This window comes from Equus caballus, chromosome 3 (genome assembly GCF_041296265.1).
Source record: "Equus caballus isolate H_3958 breed thoroughbred chromosome 3, TB-T2T, whole genome shotgun sequence".
In the NCBI taxonomy this organism is placed as follows: domain Eukaryota; kingdom Metazoa; phylum Chordata; class Mammalia; order Perissodactyla; family Equidae; genus Equus; species Equus caballus.
Window position 1 is genome coordinate 35118496 of NC_091686.1, and position 23381 is coordinate 35141876.

The following is a 23381-nucleotide window of genomic DNA, read 5'->3' on the forward strand; positions in this document are numbered from 1 at the left end:
CCAGGGTGGGGGCTCTCCAGGAGGTCATCAGGCTGAGAAGGACCCCTCTAGCCAGCTGAGCGGTCAGTAGCCTGACAGAGGAGGGGCTGGGGAGGGCATGGGCCAATCCCCTTATCCTGAGAGGCCAGGCTGGATTAACTAGGGGGCTCAGGTGTCTGGAATCTGAAGGTGACTCCGGAGTGGGGGCCACCCCGCAAGGGCCCTTCACAGTGAGTGGCCTGGAGAGGAAGGAAGGACATACTTCCTGAGCACCTCCTGCAGTGGCACCAGAGGGGACACTGAGGCTCGGGAAGGGGAGTGGCTGGCTCAGGCAAAGCAGCGGGATGGGAGCCCAGATCCGGGGTCTCTTAGGACTAGGGGTGCCCCAGGCCCTTCTCGCTGGGGGTTGGGCTTGCCGTTGTGCACCCCACCAGGGACACAGTTGGCACACCTTCTCTTGGTTAACCCTTGGGAAGAGACCCTGAAGGGCCCCTCAGCTGGCTCAGAAAGTGGGAATTCCAGACTGTTCCCCCCCAATGGCCAGGGTCCTGGCTCTTCTGAGGCATTTAAAATGCAGATTCCAGTCCCCAGGCCCAGGTTCCTCAGCAGCAAGTCACAGGCATGCACCTCGGAACCAGGGAGGGAGCCGTTAGCATGGGCCACCAAATCGAGGATCCAGGGGCATTGCCCTAAATATGTGTTTTAAGAGCCCTTTCCCCAGAAAGTCCAAGGGCCCCAGTGTCTTTCTCTTTTTTCACATTTTTATTGTGAAATGTAAGGTATACAGAGAAGGTGCACAAAACATAAGTTAGGGATTGGATGGATAAAGTGAGCCCGGGGGTGACCATCGCCCTGCCCTCCCGGCCCTGCCCACCCTCCACGGAGCTCGGCTGCTTCCCCAGCTCACATCCACAGACACCATCCTTCATCTTGCCTGTCTGCGAGCTTTCTACAACCAGGACCACGCATGGTTGTCTGTGTCTGGCTTTTTCCAACCACGTCATCACTTTGAGAGACCACCCCTGCTGCGTGTGCCTGGAGCTCGTCCCCTTCCGGGGCTGTGTAACATTCCACCATAGGACTAGACTGCAGTGTGTTCCTGCATGACAGACCATCAAGGGGCTTCCAGCTTGGTTCCAGTTTGCAGGCACCACAAATGACGCTACTGTCAACACTCCTGTTCGTGAGTTCTGGCTGAGTGGCATTTTCATCAGATTGGTCCCCAAAGATGTGATTTCCAGGGGACTGGCCCCATGGTATAGTGGTTAAGTCTGGCACACTCCACTTTGGCAGCCTGGGTTTGCAGGTCCGGACCCCGGGTGTGGACCAAGCCATGCTGTGGCAGTGTCCCACATGTAAAGTGAAGGAAGACTGGCACAGGGGAGGCACAGTGACCTAAGAAATCCTCAAGCAAAAAGAGGAAGATTGGCAACAGATGTTGACCCAGGGCCAATCTTTCTCACCAAAAGAAAAGAAGTGACTTCCAGGACCCAGCTGAAGCCAAGACCACAGAGATGAGCAGAGGGGGGAGAGGGCTGGTGAGGAGGGGAAAGGTGGCAGAAGAGACAGCATACCTACAGGCTGTGGTCCCTAGTGCTCCCAACACGGCACCCCAGCTCCCCACTGGGGCTGCCTAGAACCACTGGGAAGGCTGTGACTCCCTAACCATCCCCACAAGGAAGGCTCAGTCACTCCTGGTGGGCAGAGGATTTCTCCATCTCTCACCATCCGCTGCTGCTCCTCCAGGCCCACCTCCCACACCCCCTGCCCTCTCCTCCAGGCTGGCCCTCCCCGCGGATCAGCTTCCTGGACAGCTCCCGGCTGCTGTCCTCCCCACTGGTGCTGAAACCACCAGGCTGCCTTACCCCGCGGCCTTGGAAGAAGCCGCAGGCACCGTGACCCGGGGAGGAAACGGACTCAAATGGCATGGAATGGGTCTACGAAGCCATCTACACCGAGGCCCTCATCACATGGAAGCAAAACCAGAGGTCCAGAGAGGGAAGCAGTTTGCCCAAAGTTGCACAGCTAACAACAATAAATGAACTCACCAGGACAGCGAAAACTTAGTGAGCACTTTCCCCATCCCAGGCGCTGTGCCGAGTGTTCATGTGCGGAGTATCGCAGTCAGGCCACACGGCAGTCTGAAGAACAGGGTGCTGTGACCGTGCCCCCTCGACAGAGGAGAAGCGGCAGAGCTGGGTTTAGAACCCACATCCTCAGCCTCATGCTGGGCCCCTCCACGTCCCTCCCCTCGCCCTTGATCTTGGGGGTCCTCCTTCCCTCTAGGACAGGAAGGATCAGCCAAGCAGCGATCGTGTCACCGCCCAACACTCTGTAGAGTGCTTTCCCTCCGCCTGGAGTCCTCGCGCCTGCCAGCCCGCCTGTGGACAGACCGCACTGCACAGATTTTCTCGTGTCCCTGCCGTCTGCGTGTGCCAGGAGTCCTGCAGCCAGCTGCCCCCCAGCAGCAGCTAAGAAACCCTCAGAGGCATCCCGCGGGGTGCAGCGCAGGTACGGAGCTTTTGTTCATAATAAGACAACTCACTGGCAACTTCAACGTCCATTCAGAACGGTGAGAACTCGATGCTAGGTCCCCCCTGTGTCCTGCTGTGTCCCTCCATGGAATGTCTGGCTGTTAAAACCAATGTCATGGAGAAGCACTGATTGGTGCCGAAAGATGCTCACAAAAGATTGAGTGTAAGGGCAGACTGTAAATAACAGCCTCTCCTGTCTGCAAAATGTATTCATATCTAACAGCAACCACGGGCCAGGAGCTTACAGTGCCAGGCACTGGGCCCGCCCCGTGGCATCTTGTGTGGCCATCGCAACTATCCCCATGTGGGGGCAACTGTTATTGTCGCTGTTTTTCAGAAAAGAAAGCAGAGTCTCAGAGAGGCAAGGCGAATTTCTCATGGCCACACAGCTGGTAAAAGGCAGAGGCAGGATATGAACTCAGATCTCTCCTTCTGCAAAGTGGGTGGCCACTCCTGTCCCTGCAACTCTGGACACGCCTGGAGGAAGGACACTCACCCAGGGCCTTATTTTTTTATCTGCATCTATAAATGTGGGTTGACTCTGTAATTATAATAAACAATGAAATGTCCCCACTCAAGGGCCTGCCTGCTTCGTGGCACCCTTCCTATATTTGGTCCTGAGGACAGAATGGGGTGCGGGCAGGAGGGGCAGTGAGCCACTTAAGTGAAACTTAAAATGTCAGCCTCGAATCCTCACACCCAGGGGAGGTAGCTTGTCAAGAACCCACAGGCCCTCTACCTCAGCAGCCCCAATCCCTTCTTGGAACCTTTGAGATCTCTCCCACGGCCCAGGAACCAAAGGGCTATTGTCTGGTCCCACGGCTGTGGCCCTTCTGGCTGGTGGCGGCCATGCTGCCTGGTTATGAGCTAATATTTGAGCCGCACACCTGGGTGTTTGGCGGTGGGTTCTGCTGAAATCTGGGCGGAAAGTTGTGGGCGTGGGAGGTGCTCCCTGAAGGTCAGGCACTTTTGTGTAAAAGACGGAGGTGGAGACATAGGGTTGGTGCTAAAGGAAAACAGAAGTCGTCTTCAGGCTGTGGCCTCGTTACGGAGCCTGGGGGCACGGCTTCTCAGTGCACAGCGTCCCTTCCCCGTACCTGCCGTTCAAACCGTCACAGGCCAGCCCAGACCGAGGGCGCCGCTCCAGAGCACGAATCTGGCAGGCAGGCTTCCTTGGGGCCATCGTGGAGAGTGGCTACCACAGTCCCCCTGTTCTCCAGGGAGGGCTTCGCTGAGGCCGGGATGGAGAAGCTGCTGGCCGGATCGCAGCGTGACACATGGATCCACGTGGGTTCCATCAGTGGCCGAAGCAGAGGAAGGCATGAGAGTGCAAAATGTGCTGTGGCCACATTGTCACCGCGGGAAGAAAGTCCAGCCCTCGGTAAAGGCCGAGAGGTGGCAACTGAACTGACATCCGTTCATTGTTCACCCAGACCAGCTGCCGAGGCCTGCAGAGTGCCAGGCCCTGGGGCCGCAGAAACAACACACTCCCCAGCGTCGGGCGCGGAGGGCCTGGGAATCCCTCAGCCAACCTCCCTGGAGGCCCGTGAACCTTGTCAGAGAGGCGGGGCAGGCGCCGCTCAGCTAGGCCTGAGGGTCACCCCTGGACGTCTCGAAGGAGGACGGAGGCCGGGCAGGTCACCCCTTGGGAGACTGGGTCGGAGCTCGGAGGAGACAGGCCCCTGATGGCGGAGCCCTGTCCTCCTCTCCCCCGCACAGCGTCCGAACAGGGGCTGTGATGTGAGTGGGGGGGTCCCACATGGAACAGGGCAGGGGCCCTCCCACAAGCTGCACCCAGGCTGTCTTGAAGAAGTGAGTTCCAAATGCAGGGAAAAAACTGAGAATTGTGTGCTCCATTAATTTCTTAGTGAGGCTGGAGAAGGGGCTTCTGGATGAAGATGAAAGTGTGTGTGTGCACACGTGTGAGTGTGAGAGCCTGCACGGTGCGTGCACAAGCCTGCACGTGTGCTTGTGTACACATGTGTGTGAGAGCCCACACAAGTGTGCACGAGACTGCATGTATGTGCAGAGCCCGACGCCGCTGCACCTCCCAGCCGCCATCCACGCAGCGACCTGGGAAAGAGAAGGATGACAGGCCTGGAGGCCAGATCGGCGCCACGCGCCCGAAGCGCTAGCCCCCTCGCCCACCCCCGGTCGCGATCCGCTGCGCAAGAGCCCGGACCCGCAGAAGCACCGCGGCCGGCGCGCCCTCTGGTGGCGGCTGGAGGGAACGGCAAGGGCCCGCTTGGAGAAGCGCAAGGCGTCCTGGTCCCTCCTCCCGCCGTTTCGTCCATCCCGTCCACTCCCTTTCTAAAACTCTACTTTCAGACAGAATCCTTGTCGTGAACTCACGCCCCCCCCCCACCCCCGCTAACGACAACTGTAAAAGCTGGACGAACACATCCAGACGCACATGCCTGTATGCGGCAATGGGAGGCAGCCGACGCTGGCAGGACGTGGGCTGTGACCCCTGCGGGGAGAAACAGCAAGCCCCACCTTCCTCCTGGGGGGCAGCGCGGAGAAAGCACGAGCACGGCCTTGTGAGCTCAGGAGAGGGGGTCCGGATCAGAGGGGGCTTGCGGGGCAGCCCTGGAGAGAGAGCCCAGAATCCTGAGCACAATTCCCCTCAGGCTGTGGGCAACCCTTAGGCTGCCCACGCCCAGGAAATGCAAGAACCAGCCGGGACAAGCACCTGGGAGCCAGGAGCTGAGCAGAGAGTCTGCAGCCACAACCACATGGCAGCAGGAGAAACAGCCTGGAGGTGGAGGTCAGCAAAGAGTGAGGCTCCTCCCTGGAGTACCGAGTACCCGGTATCCAATACCGAGTACTGCCACACTTGGAAACAGGCCAGCCCTCGTGAGGTCCCAAAGTAATCCGTACCAGGGCCCAGTGATCTGGTAAAACCATCTGCCTGTAAGAACAAGCCATATCTTCTTTGGGAACAGGCAGCACCGTCCCAGCATCCCCTCAATAATTCATCCACAATGTCCAACATCAAATTCAAAAGCACAAGGTGTGCAACAAAAAGGGACCCCATCCCTGAAAACCAAGAGTAAAAGCCACAGACCCACAGGTGTTCAGAGGGGGCAGTGATCAGATGGGCCCTCCAACCACCAGGACGCTGCTGTCTCCGCAGCCCTGCCTTGCTCCAGCCGACCCGGTTTCCCTCGCCCTCCAGCTGGGCAGGCAGTCCCTCTTCAGAAGCAGCTCCACAAACTGGAAAGAAAACAGCTTCACCCAGGTATCGACATTATATATATACACTTGAGATGCACAGATCACAACTTCTAACAATGGCAATATTCTAAGTATTGTGCAATATTACAATCACCTATAAACCTTTGGGCCGTTCCTGGGTTTTCTCCTTTGTTCTTTTGGTTATTACTAAAAGATCTTCCATGAATCTCCTTGTTCGTGTCTCCTGGTGCCCATGGGCAAGGGAGTCCAAATCCAGGGGGCCTCACACTCCAGGGAGCCTCGGCATGCCCCAGGGGCCTGGTAAAGTGCTGACTCCCGGCCCCACTGCCGGAGTTTCTGCTGCAGCAGCTGCGGGCTGGGGCCCGAGAATGTGCATTCCCAGCAAACCCCAGGCGCTGCTGCTGCAGCTGGTCCGGGGACCCCACTTTGAGAATGACAGTCCAGGGTGTATTTCTGGAATTGCTGGTCACAGGGCCCTGGTCTTCATAAGGCCACACTGTTTTCCAGAGTGGTTATGGCCCAGTGTAGATTACCACACTTGTTAAACTCGGAGTCAGCGTTCCATGATTAGAGTGCAAATGTCCCTCACAGCTCGTGGCAGCAGCCGTCATATGGTGGGTAATGTGAACACAGGCCCGTTGGCTTCAACTGACCCGTGGCCCTTCCCGGATGGGACCACGACTGTCAGCCCACAGACTGGGGGGGATGTGCCAGTTAGTGTTAGGGTGGCTGCCAGTGACAGTGACCTCAAATACCAGGGCTGGTAAAACAGCTGTCTACGTTTCTCTGACACAACAGTCACAGCGCCAGAGTAACATAATCGGAGACAGCCTCGTGTGTTATGTCACAGAACGCTTGGGTTTTGTGGTCCGCATGCCTGGGGTGGAGTCACAGCTCTGTGACTTGACAGCCTCTATTTCCCCAGCTGTGAAATGGAGACAGCGTTGGGTCTTCCCCGCAGGGACTCCATGAGGACACTCGGTGCCAGGCCTGCAGGAGAGAAGAGCTCCATAAACCTGCAAACGTTGGTGGCTGCCACCTCATTGTCTCTTCACTCCCCCCGGAGAGGGAGGCACCGGTGTGAACAGCCCCACTTTACAGATCAGGAAAACTGAGGCTCGGGGGGCACTGTGTGCCTCCTCACACCCGAGCCTCTGGCTCAAAGCACAGTGGTTTGAGCCCGCACTATTTAGATTCAGCGAGACCTGAGTTCTCATCCTGCCTCAGCCATTGTCTGGCTTTCTAAGTGCCCCCCCAGTACGCATACTCCAGATGCTGCAAACATTGTGACTAGCAGCTCAGTGTCTGACCCGGGGTTACGGGGTGATGGGCGCAGTCCCGCCCTCCAAGAGCTCACAGCCTAGCTGCGGACACAGGCGAGGCTCGCCATTCAAGGCGAGACCTGAAGAATGATTAAGTTAGCTGGGGGAGCGGTGTTAACAAACAAGAATTCAACCGAGTAAATTCGACGATCTAACTGGCTTTATTCAACAATTCATGAATCTAGTAAATAGAGCGGGCTCGGAGGAGCTGGACAAAATGGAAGGTATTTATGGGAGAAACTGGACAGACAAGACAGTTGTTAGCAAAAAAAGAACAGACCATTGCAGGCAGCGCACCCTCCTTTGGGGGAGGGCTCAGGCGTCCTGTCAGGCAGGTGACCTCACTGATCGGGAATTTCCAGACTGATGGATGAAGGTCCCGTTCCTGGGAGGAGCTGACACTGTAATTAAGTCCAGTTTGCCGTCCTGGGGCAAGTGATTCCACCCCACGCCTGTCGCTTCTTTCATTGACGATTGTTTCCCCTTTTCCTTTGGATCAGACTCTCGGCCTGAGAGATGTGACCAATTCAAGGCATGTGCACGACTCTCGGCTCCCCGCTCTGCACTTCCCGAGGTGTTTGCTGATCCCCCGCGTGACAGTCACGAGTTATGGCTCCAGCTTCACAGTCTTTAAGTTGGTCATTCCCTTCGCTCCTTTTTTGACCTCCAGTCTCAGGGAGACCATTTGCCTGGTGGTCAGTGGCTATGAACACGCATTTGAAGGTTTTGAGAGGACACAGTGCCCCAGGGAGACGGTTATGATTACAACAAGCAGGATCATGCCTGGCACCTCCGAGCCGTAGTCCCCAAGACTCCAACCAATCAAAGACCCCACTGAAGGAGTCGCCCTCTTAAGCCAAGTGGCTTGCTTAGCGGTCTTCTATAGCTGAGTTCCAACCTCCCCAGAAGCGTTCGCCCAGGCGCAGCAGGTGGTATTGGCTGCGGCACAGACGCCTCCTCGCTCAGCTAAAAGGTAACCCAGGGCTGTCTTGTTACCAGGAACAAGCTTGGCCAGCGCGTCTAAGGATCATTGCTGGGCAGCTCCTGTCTTAGCAATGGAATCTGCAGTGTCTTCAAGAGCTAAGGAGACGGTCCTGATCACACTCTCATTTGTACTCGCTCCTGACCAGGGAACGGCCTATTCACAGGGCTTGCCGCGTCTACCCCTTCAAGCCCGGGGTCAGCCAGGTGTTAGCGCATGCGGGAAGGGAATCTCCTGGCCTGAAATAGAGTCACCCTAAATCCCCCACAAAGACAGGTGCTGCTGGCGAGGTCTCTCAGCGAGGGAGGGCAGATCTGACCTGACAATCATGGGAACGTGGGGGTGAAGAGACTTCTAAGGGGGGTTGAGCGTAGTTTATGGTCACATTAGGGAGAGAAGAGGAATTGGGCACAGGGAGGACCAGGGCATCTCTAGCATCATAAATAGATGAGAATCTTTGATGACAAATCCAGCTTCTGAAAAGTTACCCCCCTTAGCGATGGCCTGGGAGATACAGAGGAGGGCATTATCTTTCCAGGCCAACGCTGGGATAAAGGAAAGAAAGAGAAGAGGAATGGGTTTCACGTTTAGTTAAAGTAGGAAGTCTCGATCCCCTGCCTCGGGCAGAAGCAATCTACCACGTCCGCTGCCTCTCTTCCCCGTCGATCTGATTCGGAGCTCGCCAGCGTCTGTCCAGGACCGGGTGTCGGAAGGAGCCTTCTTCAGCTGTGGGACGTGTGCCCACAGCTCACGCCTCCTAGTTCTTCAGCACTGTCGCGGACAGGAGCACTTGGTAACGTCCCTTCCAACAGGGCTCGAGGGCTGTCTTCCTCCGATGACGCTTCCAGAAGACCCAGTCCCCGGGTTCCAGACTGTGGCCAACAGGATCCCTCGAACTGGGATCGGGGAGGCCTTCTTTAGCCTGTTGATGACAGGCTTCAGTCTGAGACATTAAAGACTGGCAGTGGCTGGTCACACCGGCATGGAGTAACAAGGGATCAGAGGGCGGTCGTGTGCCGACCGACTCCGGTCTCCCAGTGGCTATCTCATGTGGAGTGAGTTTATGTCTCCCAAAGAGGGGACTGCAAGCAGTGGGCAAGGCCGGAGGCAACACCTCACGCCAGGGGGCCCAGCAGTTTGAGCAAGTTTAGAAATCTTGAGTTTGAGGATCCCGTTAGTTCTCGTGACCTTGCCTGACGATTGACAGTGATGGGGCAGTGATCATTCTGAGAGGCTTGGAGCACTTTCATGAAGGCTCACATGATTTGCCCAGTGAATCCCTGGAGACTGTGGAAGGTATGTCCCAAGTGGGAAACACATTTTCCAGCAGTTTCTTTGCTGCTGTGAGGGCAGTGGCCTTGTGGCAGGGGGAGGCTTCAGCCACCCAGAAAACAGCCAGACAGTAACAAGAACATACTGATCATCCATCCTGGGTGGCAGTTGGATGAAGTCCAGCTGCAGGTGCTCGAAGGACCAGAGGGAGGAGGTCTGAGGCCTCTGGAGACAAAAATAGTTTTTCCAGGATTATGCACCTGGTAGGTCAGACATTGCTGGGAGGCTGTTTTCACACTTTTATAGAAGTCTCCCCACCAATGTCGATTCATAATTTGAGTCATCTTAAATGCACTGTGGTGTGTGAGGGAATGTCCATTTTTGATTGGGGTCCCAGAGGACATAAGAAAATCCCTTTGTTCCCATAACATCCCCAAATCAGGGACAATCCCAAAGGCATCCGGCCTGTCAGTGTCAATATCTGTGGTTTGTCCTTCGGATAACCGGCACGCTCTGCGAGGGCACTGGGCTAAAGCTGGTGGGAGGTTTCCCCGCTGAAGTCGTTGACATCGCGTCGTAACAGCAATCCAGCGTGGAAAGTCCCTTTCCCGTGTCTACAGGGTGACCTATCAACAAACGAGATTACATGAGGATTAAACAGAATCTCACAGATCAGGACTCGGTGTCACAGAATGCAACGGTATTACCCGCCGGGCACAGGGCTCGCCTGCGTCGGGCAGAAGCGGTAAGGCAGCGGGATTGAGGACGTCGCAGCAGTTGAGACGTAGACTAGCCGGTGAAAGCAGGAGGGTCTCGTAGGAGCGGTCTGCTTGCAGAGAAATTTCGAGTCGATTCACATTTAAGACGACTTTGGACAGTGTGTGGAGTTTGCAAATCAATGTCATTTCCTAGAGTTAAATCTGCTCAGGCTTCCACTCACTTTGCAGCTGCGGCTACGGCCTTACGAGAGCTGGGACGGGCATGGGCAACAGGACCAAGACGTAGGCGACAAGACGACAGGCCTGGGTTTACTGCCATGCTCCTGCCTGGGCGTCCCCAGGGCTGGGTTCTCTCTCTTCTGCACAAATAAAGTGAAAAGACTAAATATTTAGGTAGCCCTGGGGTAGGCGGTTCTTACAGAGCCTGTTTCAGTCTTACAAAGGCCTGCTCACGTCAATCTTCCCGAGGAAGGGGCTCAGGACTGACATTGTAGTAGGCTCATCGAGTGGGGAAGCCAATAGAGGAAAATCAGGAACCCATGGTCTGCAACAACCAGCCAGGCCTACAAATCCACCGAGCTGTGGCTTGGTTGTGGGTCTAGGAAATTCCTGGATTAGCTTAATTCTTTCTGGAGCCGGCTGGATTCCGTCAGCGCTTAGATTATGACTCAGGCAATGAACAGCGTCCAGAGATGACTGTAGTTTCTCCTGAGAGACCTCGTGTCCTTTTCCAGCCAATTGTTGCAGCAAATAAATGGCATCCTTTATGGCCGCCTCTTTGGTCACTGCGCACAGCAAGAGTTCCTCCACCTGCTGTAAAAGGGTCGACCTCCTGGGTGCTTAAAGCTTGGTGGAGCACTTGGGAGAAGCGAGACGGGGCCCCAGTGCACCCTCGAGGCATGATCGTCCCAGTGTATTGTTGATTGTTCCAAGTGAAGGCAATACTGTCTGTGGGGGTCTGCAGGGACGCTGAAGGAGGCTGAGCGGGGTCCACAGCAGGGACGCTGAAGGAGGCTGAGCGGGGTCCACAGCAGGGACGCTGAAGGAGGCTGAGCGGGGTCTGCAGGGACGCTGAAGGAGGCTGAGCGGGGTCCACAGCAGGGACGCTGAAGGAGGCTGAGCGGGGTCCACAGCAGTGACCCACTTGAGTCTGGTGGAACTTGTGACACAAGGGCGTTCAGGTTCAGAACCACCAGGAATCGGGTTGTTAGTATAGTAACTACCTTGTTAGTAGCTCTTGAGTCCTGGACAAATCGCCATCCGCGCCCATTAGGTTTCTGAACCAGCAAGATGGGCATTACAGCCGCTGTGCAGGCGTGACCAGCCTCTGGTGAGTAGGTTTTCTCCCACGTGGACGAGGTCCTGTGTGGCCGCAGGCTCTAATGGACACTGAGGCAATTTGGGGAGAGGGTCAGTCACATCTATCTGAGCCATTACCGTTTCCACACGTTTTACTCTCCCGCTGTCAGTATTAGAAGTAGCCACAGGTTTTCGGGCACCTCAATCAAACTAGGGCACGTTTGCTGGATTCTCCCTTTTCTGTGTCAAGGATGGATTGTAAAGAGCATAACAGGTCAGGTTCGGGTTGGTCAGGACATTCTAAGGTGAGGTCTCCAGCGGAGGCAAAAACGCACCAGGCCTTTTAATTTAGAAAGGAGACCTCTGCCTGACAGAGGGACCGAGGCTGTGCCACGTGGCAAGGAGGAGGCTGATCAGTGAAAGGTCCCAGAGTCATTCGTCCTGGTTGAGACAGAAATTCTCTCTGAACTTTATTGGATGCCCCCAATATGGAAACTTCCTTTTTACTTCAAGGATTTCCCGTCCTACGGCGGTGGGGTCTAAAGTGGAGAGTGGAGCTCCAATATCAACTAGAGGTGGGCAAGCTTTAATGCTCACTTTACTTTCCCCTTGGCTGTGTAAGGGAATTATTGGGAACGGTGACTGGGGAACCCTTGGGGTCCCGTCCACTGTGGGAGGGGCCCTCCTTTGGGGGGAGGTCTGAGGATGTGGGAGAAGAGTTTCTGAGTGCCATCTCTTGGCCAGTGCCTGAGGTGCTTACAGCCGAGGTGGTTGCAGGTGTGATCCTGCTCCAGGTTCCTTTCAAAATGCTCAGCTCTAGTCACGAGTTCAGCCAGGCCATGGCCTCCCATCCTATTTTCTGTCTTTTTCTCAATCCGCTAATCTCAGGAGATAATCCATTTACACAGAGGGCAGCTAGAGCAAGCGGGGCGACCTCATTTACTGGATGGAACCTGGAACGCTGGAGGAAAAGGGCTTCCAGACGGGCTTTAAACTCAGCCACAGGGCCGGCCCGGTGGCACAGCGGTTAAGTTCACATGTTCTGCTTCGGCAGCCCAGGATTCGCTGGTTCAGATCCCGGGTGTGGACATGGCACCGCTTGGCAAATGCCATGCTGTGGTAGGCGTCCCACATAGAAAGTAGAGGAAGATGGGCATGGACATTAGCTCAGGGCCAGTCTTCCTCAGCAAAAAGAGGAGCATTGACAGTTGTTGGCTCAGGGCTAATCTTCCTAAAAAAAAAAAAAAAAAAAACTCAGCCACAGATTCACCTGGTGGTGTTTGCCTGTTTGTGTAACAGATCAATCCGTGTGGGCAGAGAAGACTCCAGAAACAGCTCATAAAAGTTCAGTTGCTATTTTCCAAACCCTTTCTGGTCAAGGAGCTCGAGCAGCATCCTCGGGGCCTACCGTTCTGCTTCCTGTGTCCGTTTGTGGGGCTTCCCCGGCTCCTCCCAGGGCGCACACAGCTGGGAGCAGAGGCCCTGACAACGGCTCTAAGTTCTTCAAAAAACCTTGGGGGCTCCTCCCTGGGTCTAGGAAATTCTTTTACTCTGGCCCTCAGTTCAGGCTCTGACCAAGGGGTGAAGGACACCTGAGGGGGGCTCGTCTGCAGCCTCAGGTGGTTTCATTTTAAAAGGTGACTGTCTAACGGTCTCGGAGCGCACAGGCGTTTCAGACAGACTCGGTAAACAGAGCGCTCGGTGAGGAAGGTGGGCGGTCGGAGTCACGTCCATCCTCTCATCTTTTCTTTTAGGAACCTCTGTCTCCTTAAGTTTTCACTAGGCTTTTGTAATGAGTGTTTCAATGACGTTATTTTGGAACCTTGAAGCCTTTTGGAAGCTTCTGCACACCAGTTAAAACAGGCACTCCATCCCATCTCTTCAGCGTGGGATCCCTTGCTCTCAAGGGTACTTCCTCAGTGAACAGTCTCGTCTAATTGGAACGGTCCCCACCGTGGCCACTGTCATTCTAGGCTGTTTCCAGCAAAGCTTGGTCATCTTGCTAGACATCTGAAATGTCTGGGACTATAGTTATCATCGTCCGGTGTCACTTCACAGGGAAACGTTCTGAGAAATGCGTCACTGGGCAATTTCATCATCGTGTGGACATCAGAGCGTCCTGGCTGGTTTGGCCTACTACACACCTAGTGACACGGTCTGGTCGTCTCTTGCTCTTCAGCTACAAGCTTGTACAGCATGTGACGGTACTGACTACTGCAGCAACTGTAACACAGTGGCAAATATTGTGTATCTAAGCAAATCTAAACACAGGAAAGGTACAATAAAAATACCATGTAAACGATAAGCCAGGGTACACCTGTACAGGGCACTTACCGTGCACGGAGCTTGCTGCACTGGAAGTCACTCTGGGTGAGTCAGTGAGTGGGTGGGGAGTGACTGTGAAGGCCCACGACGTTACGGGACACCACTGCACTTTATAAACACTGTCCACTTGGGCTACACTACACTTATAAAAACACATTTTTCTTTCTTCAATAAGAAATTAGCCTGAGCGTACTGTAACTTTTCTACTTTATAAACTTTAATTTTTTTAACTTTTTGACTCTTTTGTAATAACTCTTGGCTTAAAACACAAACACATTGTACAGCTATATAAAAATATTTTCTTTCTTTATACCCTTATTCTATAATCTTTTTCTATTAAAAATTTTTTTATTTTTACTTTTTAAACTTTTTTGTTAAAAACGAAGACACAACACACACGTTAGCCTAGGCCCACACAGGGTCTGGACCATCAATATCACTGTCGTCCACTTCCACCTCTTGTCCCCCGGAAGGTCTTCAGGGCAGTAACGTGCCTGGAGCTGCCATCTCCTACGATAACAATGCCTTCTTCTGGAACCTCCTGCAGGACCTGCCTGGGCTCTTCTTGAGGAGGTTTCACTCTTTTCAGAAATACGTCCTTGGCGGTTTGCCTGGTTTGTTTCTTTTTTTCATTAAAGATTTGCTTGCAAGCAGGTAATGCACCATGAACGTTTCTCTCTATTAGAGAAAACCTTTTGGTATTGAAGTCCGTGTTTCAAACTTTTTAAGGAGCTTGCTGAGGCCTACAAGAGCTTCTGCGAAAGCCTTCCCTGAGAATTTTCTTGGGGGTTCTTTTTGTTCTCCTGCAGTTTCCTTTTCTCTCGCCTCTTCTTCGGCTATGAGTTCCTGTTCCAGTCCCAACAACTCCTCATGAGTCACTTCCTCAGGAACCCCCTCTAGGAGCCCCTCAGTGTCGTCCTCATCCACACGCAGGGTAAAAGCTGTTTGCCACCTCAGCCACAGCCTTGTGGATTTCTGCAACCTCCTCATCCTCGGCAAACCCTTTGAAGTCATGGACGAACCTCTTGAGGGTCTTCTTCCAGACGCCAGCATACACTCCTTGGTGACACCGCCCCAAGGCCCAGCAAGGTTCTTGATATAGTGCGAGATGTTATACTCCTTCCAGAGTCACATCAGTGTCTTCTCAGTGTCTTCCTCAGTTGCAGCAACAGCTTGGGCAAAGGTCCTCCTCCAGTAGGTGGCCTTAAAAGCTGCTAGAACTCCTTGACCCATTGGTTGGATCAAAGAGGTGGTGTCTGAAGGAAGAAACACCACTTTGATATGGGGATAAAGATCACCAATAAAAAGAGGATGTCCAGGATCATTATTAACAATAAACAAATTCTTGAAAGCTATGTTATTTTCCAAAAAGCATTTCTCCATTTCATTGGTATAGCAATTCAGGAGAGCGTCTTGGAAGAGGAGCTGGGTCGTCCATGACTTCTTATTGCTCCAGTAGTACACTGGCTCTGTGTGCTTCTTGGCTTGAAGTGTGTGCTTCCACCCCACGCTTGAAGGCCCTGGGGTTCTCACTGTGCCGGATCACAAAGGGTTTCAACCTGTAGCCTGCAACACTGCCCCCAAGCAACACTGCCATCCTGTCCTTAACAGCCATGAAACCTGGCACTGACTTGGCCCCCTTATGGATGAAAGTCCTTTCAGGCGTCCATTTCCAGAATAAGGAGGTTTCATCCATAGTGAATACTTGTTCTGGCAAGTAGTTTTCCTCCACAATCGGCTTATCTAGAGTTTCCAAAGTTTCTTCAGCCCCTCCGCTCGCAGACTCGCCCCTCCCTTTCACGTTGTGTAATGGGTAAGGATTCTTCAATCGTTTAAACCACCCAGAGCTGGCAGTAAATTCAGTGCCACAGTCAGGTCCAGCCTTTTCCTTCAATATGGCAAACAAACATTTTGCTTTGGCCGTGATCATCATAGTGCTGAGAGGGACCCGCTTCTGTGTCTGGTCTCCAATCCAGGTCACTAGAAGTTTCTCCATGTCCGATCTAGGCTCTTCTCAAATTTTTGTTAGTCTCATTGCCTTCATTGAGGTAGATCCTTTAACAGCTTCTGTCACTTTGTTCTCTTCCTCAAGACTGTAGCTATGATGGAATGGCACCTGCCTGACTGGCAAGCAATAACCATCACTGATTTTCCACCTTCGTGGTTCTTAATCACTTTCAATCTCATCTGCAGGTCCATCACTCGACATGGCCTCTGACTGGCAACATTAGCAGTGGATTTTGTGGACTTAGGGGCCATGATGAACAAAATGACATGAGATGAAATCAAGCACAAGAGAAAATGATGCAATCAAGATACATGGTAAGCAAGAGCTGTATGAGGCTGCTGCCAGCAACGGCATACCGTTTCACAGTAAACTTTTTTTTATATATAGAAAGACTACACTCTAAAATAATAATAAAAAGTAATGTATAGAAAATACATAAACCAGTAACATAGTCCTTTATTATCAAGTACCACGTACAGTCCATGATCGTACGTGCCATGGTTTTATGTGACTGGAGCACACCAGGTTTGTTTACACCAGCATCACCACAAAATGCAAGTAATATGTTGCACTATGACATTACGATGGCTACGAACATACAATGGCCACGACGTCACTAGACAATAGGAATTTTTCAGCTCCATTATAATCTTATGAGACCACCATCACATATGCGGTCTGTTGTTAACAGAAACATCGTTATGCGGCGCATGACTGCACATAAAATCAGCAGGTGTGCCAGAATGTGGAGCACTCAACTCTGGATATAAAGGATCCCATCTGAACAAAATTTTATTCATCCGAGGCCTCCCAGTGGACCCAGTCCAGCCTAAATCGGACCCAGTCCAGTTTTTAAGTTGGACCCAATCCAGCTCTGGCGGGTAACCACCAAGAATTCCCATGGAACTTTGGCAAAAGCCTGGGGTTGCAGTCTGAGAGGCTAGGGGTGTGGCTCTGGGCAGACCTCCACCAGCTCAAGCCGACCTCCCCGTAAAGGAAAGCCAGTTAGATCGGGAGCTTGAGGCAAAGACAGCGGAGCTCAAACCGAGAGGAACTCACCAACAGTCCCGGAAACGGAGAGAAAGACAGAGAACTCAAAGCTTTCACAGGCACCACGCCTGTTTCTCATTGTCCCCAAAGCTGCTGGAAGTTTCCTTTGGTCCTGCTGCTGCCACCAAATCTGTTAATGCACAAAAATTCAACAGACTAAATTTGAAGATTTAATTGGACTTATTCAACAATTCATGAATCGGGCAGCATCTCACCTAGCAAGTAGAGAGTTGTACAAAGTGGAAGGTATTTATAGGCAGAAACTGGGCGGGACAAGAAAGTTATTAGCAAAAAAAAAAAAGAAAAGAAAGGTTTGTCACAGGCAGCTCATCTTTCTTTGGGGGAGGGCTCAGGGGTCTTATCAGGCAGGTGACCTCACTGGTGTTGATCAGGAATTTCCAGACTGGTGGTTGAAGGTCCCGTTCCTGGGAGGGGCTGAAACTGCAGTTAAGCCCCGTTTGCTGGCTCCACCCCCGGCCTGTTGTTTCATTCCTTAACACCATTAGCAGTCACTCCCCATCCTCCCTCCCTCCAGCCCCTGGTAACCATGCCTCCACTTCTAACTCTACCAATTTGCCTCTTCTGGACATTTCATGTAAATGGAATGTATTAGTCAGCTCCAGCTGCCATAACAAAATGCCATAGACTGAGGGGCTTAACCAACAGAAATTTACTTTCTCACGGTTCTGGAGCCTGGAAGTCCAAGATCAGGGTGCTGGCCTAGTCAGGTTCTGGTGAGAGCTCTCTTCTCGTGGATGCCACCTTCTTGTGGATGCCACCTTCTTGTGTCCTCACATGGTCGGCGGGGGTGGGGGGTGGGGGACCACGGGAGGGAGAGATGCGATGTGGTTCCCTCTGGTATCTCTTCTTATAAACATCTCATTCTTTTCTGTGGCTGAGTAATACTCCATCGTATGGGTAGACCACATTGTGTTTATCCATTCATCTTGTCACCGAAAATAATCCATAACCAATCTATAAATGAAAATTTGGGAGAGTTTATTCTGAGCTGAAATCTGAGGACCATGGCCCGGGGCCTTTCTTCCTGAAGGAAGAAAGGGCACCGAAGAAGCGGGGTGCACAGAGTGGTTATATACCCCCAAACAGGGTGTTTCACATATGATTGAAATGTCCCTCCCACAATAGTCACAAGATTGCCCTGTCGGCACAGCGCTTGATGGACACAGCAGGTAGTGGGTCTGCTGTCTCAGAGGGCTAGCAGGAGGCAAGTCTATTGTCTCGAGCTGGGCAGTCACAGGTGAGCGCAGCAATCAGTTTCTAGCCTAAGGAAAGATGCTTAATCCTTAAGGAGACGCCAAAATTGGGAGGGGGAGGGAAGTTGCACCTTTATCTCAAGGGCCTTTGTTCTTGCCATGGGGAATATCTAAAGCAGATATACAATGCATGCTCAACAGCCACGGTCAGGCCCTTTTGGAAAGACGAGGTCAGGCTGAATTAGGTTTATACCAAATGGCTTCCTCATATTCTCCAATACATCCTATTGCTTGCCATTTTTATTTGTCAATTTATTGATGGACATCTAGGTTGTTTCCACTTTGAGGCTATTGTGAATAGTGCTGCTGCGAACATTTGTGTACGGCTATTTTCGTAGACACGTTTCATTTCTCTTGGGTTAGATACCGAGGAGTGGCATTGCTGGGTTATATGATAACTCTGTTTTTTTGTTTGGTTTGGTTTATTTTTCCTTCTCCCCAAAGCCCCCCAGTACATAGTTGTGTATTCTAGTTGTAGGTCCTTCTAGTTCTGCTCTGTGGGACACCACCTCAGCATGGCTTGATGAGCAGTGCCAGGTCCAGGCCCAGGATCCAAACTGGTGAAACGCTGGCCTCTGAAGCCAAGCGCCTGAAGCCACCACTCCTCCACAGGGCCACCCCCAGTAAGTCTATGTTAATGCCTTCATTTCTTCCCCTGTTCATTCATTCATTCAGAAAACATGGGGCAAACATCCATGAGTTATTCAACTTCACCATATGCCAGGCATTACAGTTGGAGGCAGACTGGAGGCAGGCTGCCCCAAGGAGGAGCCCTTCTTAGTACTGAGACAGCAGACCCACTACCTGCTGTGTCCATCAAGCGCTGTGCCGACAGGGCAATCTTGTGACTATTGTGGGAGGGACATTTCAATCATATGTGAAACGTCCTGTTTGGGGGTATATAACCACTCTGTATACCTCACTTCTTCGGTGCCCCTTCTTCCTTCGGGAAGAAAGGCCCCGGGCCATGGTCCTCAGATCTTAGCTCAGAATAAACTCTCCCAAATTTTCATTTATAGATTGGTTATGGATTATTTTTGTTGACAGTACTTACTGCAGGTTTCCTGGAGGAGGAAGATGAGGGTTAGGAAAGGCCTGCTCTGATTGCTATCCCCCAAAACCCTTAGTTATTCCCCAGGACAGGCTACATAATTTGCAGGATCCAGTGCACAATGAAAACACGGGCCCCTTGTTCAAAAATGACTAAGAATGTTAAGGTGTGAACAGCAGGGCATTCAACCAAGGGACCCTTCTAAGCGTGGGTTCTTTGTCTCCAAAATGGAGAGCACGCTATTACATCCCCGATCCCCACAGGGCCGCTCTAGGAGGCTCCAGCCTGAGGGTCTGTGGAGGCAGTTAGTGAGCTGTAAAAATGCTCCAAGTACCACATGACGTCCTTCTGATCACGGAAAGGTTACGTCGGCTTAAGTTCTTCACACTTAGTAAGACGCGGAGCCATCAGTCCCATAGAAAGTTTTAAAATTTTAAGCTTTGATATTTAAACTCAGTATCTCAAAAATAAACATTAATCAAATCAATCATTACTTAATCAAATTAATCTGTGTTGAACTGATTATATTTAATAGAGCGGGAGCTATTTAGTCCCACGGAAATAGTTAAAAACTATAAGCTTTGATATTTAAACTCAGTATTTCAAAACATGACTAATTTTTGTGTTGAGCTGATTATTTTTAAGAAAGGGGAAATAGTTAAAAACATTTAAGCTTTGGTATTTAAACTCAACATCTCAAAAATGATTACTTTGCCAGCTGCCTACGTTTAATAGGGGGCAGCTCTGTCCTCCGATCAAAGTAACTAAAATTTGAAGCTCTGAGGGTTAAACCACCACCACTGCGAAGGGCCACCTCCCCACGGGGGCACGCGGGAACCGGCGGCTCCGCGCGGTCACGTGACCTGCGGCCCGTCACCTGACCAACGCGCGGCGCGCTGAGCCCTCACTGCCGGTGTCGTCGGGCGGCCGGCGGCGCTCGGGCTCAGAAACCCGTCCCCGGGGGCAGGGCCTCCGGCGGCGCCTGCGCTGTAGTGAGGCCGGGCGCGCGCGCCGCGGGGGCGGGGCCGCGCGGAGGCGGCCGCGCGGAGGCCGGAAGGAAGCGGGCGGAGGGCGGGGCGAGCGAGGGAAGCCCGCCGGCCCGCAAGACGGCCGTCGCGGACTGATGACGTCGCACAATGGCCGGCCCCCGCGGGTAGTGGAGCCCGTTTGTTCCGCCCGCGTCGCGCCTCGAGCCGGAGCCTGTGAGGAGCGGAAGGGCCGAGGGACGCTTTCCCCGCGCCGCCCCGACCCCAGCGGAGCCGTGGCCCCCTCCCCGCCCTCGCGCTGAGGTAAGCGGCGGCTGCGGCGGGAGCCGGGCCGGCGGGGAGGGGAGGCCGAGGCGGCCGGGCGGGGAGCGTGGCGGCGGCGCGGAGCCCAGGCCTGGGAGCCCCGCCGCCGCCGCCTCCGGGGAGCGCTCCGGGCTGCGCCCCCGGCCGCAGTGTGGCTCCCGGGCCCCGGAAAGGGGCCGTGAGAGGGGCACGATCCCGCGTTCCGTCTGCGGCGAGCCAGCCCGGGGCCCTGGACGCCTCGGAGCCCGAGCCCCGCGCGGCTGCCTCGGCGCCCCGCCGTGGAGTTGGTTCTGCCGGAGCTGTCATTTCTCTTCCGGGACGTTCGCGGGGCACATGTTTGCTGCCCGCACGGGGGGGACACGCAGGTGGGCCCTCGGCGGAGATCGGCGGGGCTGTCGATGGGCTCTTCAGGAACTTTGAGCTCGCTGGAGCCTCCTGGAACTTGCGCCTTCGGCGTTACAGTGTGCACAGGTTGGACGCGTTGGCGGTGCCCCAAGACGCGCGCCACTCTCTCAGGATGTGAAACTTCCCTGCGCCTTTGGTCAGGAGCACCAGCGATGCCGGGTCCTTGGGATAAACTACTGCTGCTGGGATGCTGGGAGACTTGCCCCTGCGGAGACTTAAGTTTTCCGGAATGCTTTATGACGGCTGAGTTTGCCGGGTAGTGTGGTTGATCATTTAAGTAAGCTTTGTCCAGGAAACTCATTTGCAAGAGTAGGTCAACTTTCAGATGCATTTGGGGAAAAAGGAAAAGGAGGGTGTTTGACATCCGAAGTATTATTTGGGGGCGTAGCAATGGCTCTCATCCTTTCTCCTTTGAGACTCACCTTCATCCTAGTGCCCGCAGAGTGGTCCTTTCCCAGAGCAAAGGTTGGGATTTCAGGGTGAGCCTGAACCCAGGCTGATTCCCACCTCCAAGCCCTGGGAAGGGAGTCTGTCTGACAGTTTTACAGTCGGAGCACATGTGTGTAGCCCAGCCAGCTCTGGAAACCAGTCCTATGTGTTCCGAAGACTGGAACTCGTCTCCGGTTTGGGGTGGGAAATGTTCAAACATTGTAAGAAAGCCTTGTGGAATCATTTCAGAGAGCAAACAGGTAACCTGTGGCCTTGCTCATGTTTAAAGAGGTTGTTTTACTTTTTCACAGCTACAGATCGTCTCAAGGTGAGTACTTTCTCCCTGGGGAGTTTTTTGGTGGGCAAGCTTAGTCACTTTCGGGGTGGTATCTGTCACCAGCCTTGACATCCTTATTTTGGATGTTGTAAATCCATGAAGTTACGAATCAATTTTAACCGGCCATCCTAGAACTGAGGCATTCACACAGTGTCTGCTCTATTGAAAGTTGTCATCTGAAAAGGCTGTACTTGGGTTTCATTGGTGCTCCTTTGCCAAAACCTCTTTAGAATTCCTGTTTCGGTAGTGAATGTATAAGCCGTATAAGGAAATCCATCTCATTCAATGCTCATGCCCCATTTTGACCAAAAACTGTCTTACCTGGTTTGGTAACTCACCTCCCTTACCAGACCAGGCTCTGAATGGCTTCCTGCGGTTTCTCAAAGTGAAGCACCTTGCTGCCCTTGAGAGTGCCAAGAGAGTGTTCTGCACGCTTCTAAAGGTCACTCAGAGAAGTACCCAAAATGTTGTGTGCTTTAGCACTGCCATTGGAATCACTGTGCAGCCTTCCAGGGTGACTGCTGGGAAATGAGACAGCCCTCACTCTACGTCTGAGTTCTGGTATACTCTTCTAAAAATAAGGCACTTGTTTCAAATCTTTCTGGTATGCAACAGGTAGTTTATCAAGTAACGAGATTTTGCCATTTATTCATTCATTTATTCATCAAGCATTTATCAGTCACTGTTTGCCAAATGCAGTAAGCAATGGAGACACAATGATGGAGACTTGTCGTTCCGCCTTGTGGATCAGAGGACAACAGTCTTCTCAATTTTGCCAAGAATGGCTCCAGGGTGGTTGTGTGAGAGTTGTGAGCCTGAGGAAGACGTGACCAGAGGCCCTCCATTTCCTTGTCTGCACTTAGGAGGCCACGTGTTTTTCCTAGTGCCTGACATAGAGCATGCACTCAGATATTTGCCACATGGAATTAATTTCACAACAGGACACAGGCGCCCAGAGAGACAGTTAACCTGCCCAGAGTGGGCCTGGAATGCAAGCCACCTTCTGACCCCAGTGACACTTCTCTTCTGTGCAGCAAGGTGTGATTCAGGGCGCTTCTAATAAACAGGTAGATTCTTCAGCATGGTTTCCTCTGCCAGGTGTTCAGTTCTGTGCAGCTTCAGATTGTACAGTCTCAAGAGGTTCCATAGGAAAGAAGAGCTGTGACTTCTTTCCTCAGGAAATTGTCAGGGCCTCCTAAGGGTGACTGTATGTCCCAGTGTGCCTGGGACAGCTCCTGATCATGCCTGTTGTGACTGTTACTAGTGACCCGCTCAGTCTCAAACGTGTCCCAGTTTAGATGACCAATTTTGTGATAGCTCTGCTCCTAAGTGCCAGCCACTTGCTGCGTTTGGGGAATACAGAGGTGAGTCTGAGCCCTTCCACTCAGGCACTTCATGAGGGGGTCTCCCAGCAGACCTCACAAACAGATAGCCTCAGTACAGCGTGGTAAGTATGGATACCTAATAGACGAATGTGCACTGTACTTTGGGCAGGAGTTCTTAACCTGGGGCCTGTGGGTGGACCTCAAGAGGTTTTGAACTCCCTAAAGTGGGAGATATATTGCATATGTCGAGGATTTTCTAGGGAGAGGACCCATCCACTTCATCAGATTCTCAAAGCAGTGCGTGCTCCTGGAACGGCTGAGTGAGCACCACTGACAGAGCGCTGGGCCCCACACAGTGGCAGGTGCACTCAGGACCGTGGGCTCCGCCACCTTCTGGTCAGCACCGAGAACTGCCTTTGAGAGTTGGGAAGTTACCTTTGCGTCCTTGGAATGGTGAAGTGGTTTCCATAATTTAAGCTGTGGAGGGCATGCAGGCTGAATAACATTCTTAAAATTATTTTCCATGGCACAGCAGCCTCTCGGGATCTTACTTTGAGTCATCGTTTCCTGTGGTGTCAGTAGA

At 52.9% G+C, this 23381-nt stretch overlaps 1 protein-coding gene and 2 long non-coding RNA genes across 4 annotated transcripts in view; 1 reads left to right on the plus strand and 2 right to left on the minus strand.

The window, feature by feature from the left end:
- Positions 1-7175: 7175 nt before the first annotated feature.
- LOC138923594 (uncharacterized) lies at positions 7176-12158 on the minus strand. The gene is made up of 2 exons (XR_011437419.1): positions 9995-12158; positions 7176-9913 (listed from the first exon to the last, which is right to left on the minus strand). It is a non-coding gene; the product is annotated as an uncharacterized lncRNA (long non-coding RNA).
- Positions 12159-16070: 3912 nt separating this feature from the next.
- LOC138923593 (uncharacterized) lies at positions 16071-20000 on the minus strand. Its single transcript, XR_011437418.1, has 3 exons — positions 19891-20000; positions 17363-17663; positions 16071-16818 (listed from the first exon to the last, which is right to left on the minus strand). It is a non-coding gene; the product is annotated as an uncharacterized lncRNA (long non-coding RNA).
- Positions 20001-20088: 88 nt separating this feature from the next.
- ZC3H18 (zinc finger CCCH-type containing 18) overlaps positions 20089-23381 on the plus strand; it is a 60618-nt gene continuing 57325 nt past the window's right edge. For both annotated transcript variants that reach the window (XM_023637477.2, XM_023637478.2), the window contains exon 1: positions 20089-20302. The gene's annotated coding sequence lies outside the window, so the exon portion shown is untranslated. The remainder of the gene's footprint in view (positions 20303-23381) is intronic.